The 4,408-nt window shown below is 43.6% G+C and overlaps 1 non-coding gene across 1 annotated transcript; it reads right to left on the reverse strand.

The window, feature by feature from the left end:
• Positions 1-3,950: 3,950 nt before the first annotated feature.
• On the reverse strand, positions 3,951-4,089 carry LOC119924554. Its single transcript, XR_005449262.1, has one exon. It is a non-coding gene; the product is annotated as a small nucleolar RNA SNORA7 (small nucleolar RNA).
• Positions 4,090-4,408: the final 319 nt, after the last annotated feature.

Genomic DNA, 4,408 nt, shown 5'->3' on the forward strand with positions numbered 1-4,408 from the left:
CCCTAGGGGAGACGTTAAAGAATCTCTCTTCATTCACTCCCATTTACCTATGCAGTTCATGTTGGCCGCTTATCTTAAATGGGTTGATTCTTAGACTTTTCCCCGAGGCTTCTCACTGTGATGAAACAGTGGAACCTAATGGAACGGTCTGGGACTCCAGAGATCTAAGGTTCAAATTCTGATTCTACCTCTAGGCTACTGTGTGACTTTGAGCAAATCACTTCATCTGTCTATCCCTTAGTTTCCTAATCTATGAAATAGGAAATAATACTACCTATCTCTCCCTGCCTCCCAAAGATGTTGTGAGGATAATATGAGATAATCAGTGTGCAAGGACACTGGAAAAATTAAAGCACTCTACACGTTCATGGTATTATTTCATTATAATAATAATAATAATGATGGCATTTGTTAAGCGCTTACTATGTGCAAAGCACTGTTCTAAGCGCTGGGGAGGATACAAGGTGATTACCTTGTCCCACGTGGGGCTCACAGTCAATCCTCATTTTACAGATGAGGTAACTGAGGCTCAGAGAAGTTAAGTGATTTGCCCAAGGTCACACAGCAGACATGTGGCAGAGCCGGGATTCGAACCCCTGACCTCTGACTCCAAAGCCCGTGCTCTTTCCACTGAGCCCCGCTGCTTCACTGTCAGATGTCTCTGAAAGATAAGATCTAATAATAATAATAATAATAATAATAATTGTGGTATTGATAGCAATGTGGACAGGGACGTATCTCCCAAAGGGATGTATTTCCCAACCTTACTGTGCTCTTCCAGGAGTTTAGCACAGTGCTCTGCATTTAGTAAGCTCTCAGTAGATATCACTGGTTGATTATACTCCACTAGTTTAATTGCACTAATTGTGCAATTTAATTTTAAGTTCTGTCTCCCCCTATGGACTGTGAGTCCTTACGGGCAAGGATCATATCTACCAACTCTGTTGGTCTGTACTTTCCCAAGTGCTTGCTGCAGTGGTCTGCACACAGCAAGTGCTCAGTAAATACCATTGGTTGATTGAATGGGCAAGTCACTTAACTTCCCTGGGCCTCAGTTACCTCATCTGTAAAATGGGGATTAAGACTGTGAGCCCCATGTGGGACAACCTGATCACCTTGTATCCCCCCCTCAGCGCTTAGAACAGTGCTTTGCATATAGTAAGCGCTTAACAAATGCCATCATTATTATTTATTATGTTGAAGGAAGGTTAAAGGATTCGATTGAGGCAGTCTCCACTTCAAAATCCAAGTCACCTGACTTCCGCTCCATGGCCTGTGCCACACCTGAGTAAACCAGCCATGGAGATTGGCCCAAATCCACATTCCCAGGAACTGCAATAAATCAGGAGGTGGCCTGAAATGAATAGCCATGTTGTCCTTTCTCTTCCATTTGGTTGTCATGGAGTCAGTGTCCGTGGGGGACTCCAAGACCATTTATTTTATACTTGGGCTTTCTCGTCTAGTGACTCAGTGGGGTGTTGGAGGAACCGTGGTTTGTTTGAATGGAGATAAATCCTGGTAGAACATTTTCCCCAACCGAATGTCTCAATATTACTGCATCACTGAGCCTGAGGAAGCACAAGAATCTGGCCTGTCCTTGAGAAGTCAAGGAAAATAGAAACATGCCTCATTTTTTAAATGACACTTGTTAAGTGCTTACTGTGTTCCAGACACTGTTTTAAGCACTACTGTAGATACAAGATAATCACATTGGGCAGAATCCCTGTCCCACATGGGGTTCACAATCTTAATCCCCATTTTACAGATGAGGGAACTGAGGCATTTTCTCCTCCTTTTCATCCCATCAGTGGGTCTGCTCAACAGATCATTCCAATACTGTGTCTCCAACAGTACCAGTAAGATGAGTGCTATAACGGCCTCCTTCCTTGATGTCCATCATCATGGTTAGGGATGGACCAACTAATGTTTCTAATTTATTCTAAATGAAGACAAATCTCATCATCATCATCATCATAGGCAAGGGTTGAGAGAACACATTCCCTTCTCTCTCTTTTCCTTTCCTTATATAGATTAAAACATGTACAATAAATCAATCGGATTTACGAGCACTTACTGCGTGCAGAGCACTGTACAACTGTTGAATATGCTAGGAAACACAATTAGGAACTCCTACATGGCTTTCATAAAGGAATCAGAAACTGAAAAAATTGGTGGACTGACTGAAGTAAATGCACCAAACCAAGAATAGTGGAAGTGATGGAACATGAAAGGCATGAAGCCGATTTTATTGAGCGCAGCGTAATCGTGTTTAGAATGGATTGAACATATGGAGAAACTGTAGGACTTGGCTCCCAGATAGATGTACCACAACCCATCAGGTGTGGAAATGTGCTTTGGAAATGATGAATGAGTGTATAATGTTCAGGAATTTCCCATGACCCCTTTGGATGATTTGTGTGTGTGTGTGTGTGCTTGCCAGGGACAATCTGGAAACAAATTTCCCTAACCTCACTTCCAAATCTGCTGCTGAATCCTGTTCCTAACAACTGGAGCCTAACCCTTACTTAGGAGCCTCTGAGGTTAAAGGTCTTATTCTGCCTCAAAGCAGCTAAGTGCTGTTCTGATTCTCGGTGTGACCATGGGAGACAATTAGTCAATCAGTAAATAAGTGGTATTTATTGAGGCTTTCCTGTACATAGAGCGCTGTACTAAATGTTTGGGAAGGTAAAATAGAACAGAGTTGGTAGACATGTTTCCTGCCCACAATGAGCTTACAGTCTAGAGGGACATTGGCTGAACCTATAAGTATGGAAGCTTTTTCCCTCACAATGACACTGATGGAGAAATCTGTCAATCCTTTCCCCTCCCTTTCCTCATCTGTAAAATGGGGATTCGATGTCTGTTCTCCCTCCTACTTAGACTGTGAGCCTCATATGGATCAGGGACTGTGACTGACCTGATTATTTGTATCTATTGCAATGCTTAGAATGATACTTGACACATAGTAAGAGCTTAACATCTGCCTTAAAAAAACTGTACTCACTGTACTTCCATCTTGTCTCTCTCCATCTCCCCCTTGTTCACATTCTCCCTTCTCCAAACCGCTGCTTTCCATCTTCAAATAATAATAATAGTAATAATTGTGGTATTTGTTAAGCACTTACTCTGAGCCAAGCTCTGTCCTAAACAGCTGGGTAGATACAAGGAAATCAGGTTGGACACAGTCCCTGTCCCACATGGGGCTCACAGTCTTGATTCACATTTTAAAGATGAGGTAACTGAGGCACAGAGAAATTAACTGACTTGCCCAAGGTTACCCAGCAGATATGTGGCAGAGCCAGAAATAGAAAATCATGTCCTGTGACTCCTAGGAGGCCTGTGCTTTAGTCCAAGTACTAAGCTCTCATCTCCTCCAGGAAGCCTTCTCTGACTAATCTCTCACCTCCAGGCCTAATAATTATGATACTTGTTAAGCCCTTAAGAAGTGCCAAGCACTGTTCTAAGCGCTGGGATAGAGATAAGTTAATCAGGTTGGACACAGTCCCTGTCCCACATGGGGCTCACACTCTTTGTCCCCATTTTACCGAGGAGGTAACTGAGGCACAGAGAAGTGAAGTGACTTACCCAAGTTAACACAGCAGACATGTGACAGAGCCAGGAATAGAAAATCACATCCTCTGACTCTCGGGCCCGTGCTTTTTCCACTAAGCCGTGTCACCTTATTTTGCTACTTATTGGATCACCCATGCAAGTCTGAACCTCCGTGTCTTATCTTTTGCCACTGAGTTGTTTCTGACCCATAGTCACGCCACAGACACATCTCTCCCAGAACGCCCCGCTTTCCACCTGCAATCATTCTGTTAGTGTATCCATAGAGTTTTCTTCGTAAAAATATGGAAGTGTTACCATTGCCCTTCCACGCAGTAAACCTTAGTCTCCGCCCTCGACTCTCTCCCATGCTGTTGCTGTTCATCACGGGTGAGTTTTTGACTTGTAAGCAGATTGCCTTCCACTGGCTAGCCACTGCCCAAGCTAGGAATGGAATGGACAGGCTTCTGCTTGGCTCTCCCTTCCGTAGCTGAGACTGGTAGAGTACTGGAAACTCTTCAGGCGCAACCCTGAGAGGGGCCGAACCTCCTAAGCTCTTCAGTTTCACCCCCCACTCCCGCACCACCACTTTTGTACATATCTTTAAATTCGATTGCTTCCCCAACCTGTGATTTATTTTATCGAATATCTTCCCCACTAAACTGTAAACTTCTCAAGGCTAGGGAATTTGTCTGCTAACTCTTCTGTAGTCTTTTATGCCTATAATACCGTACTTTGCCAGGGGTAAGTGCTCAATTAATACTATGACTCAATTGTGGACACAGCATGGTTTTATCAGTGCAGAACCCTGCCTTCAATTTTCCTTTCTTTCTCCTTCCTGATGATGCCCAGCATTTGA

The sequence above is a fragment of the Tachyglossus aculeatus genome, chromosome 2 (genome assembly GCF_015852505.1).
Source record: "Tachyglossus aculeatus isolate mTacAcu1 chromosome 2, mTacAcu1.pri, whole genome shotgun sequence".
Lineage (NCBI taxonomy): Eukaryota > Metazoa > Chordata > Mammalia > Monotremata > Tachyglossidae > Tachyglossus > Tachyglossus aculeatus.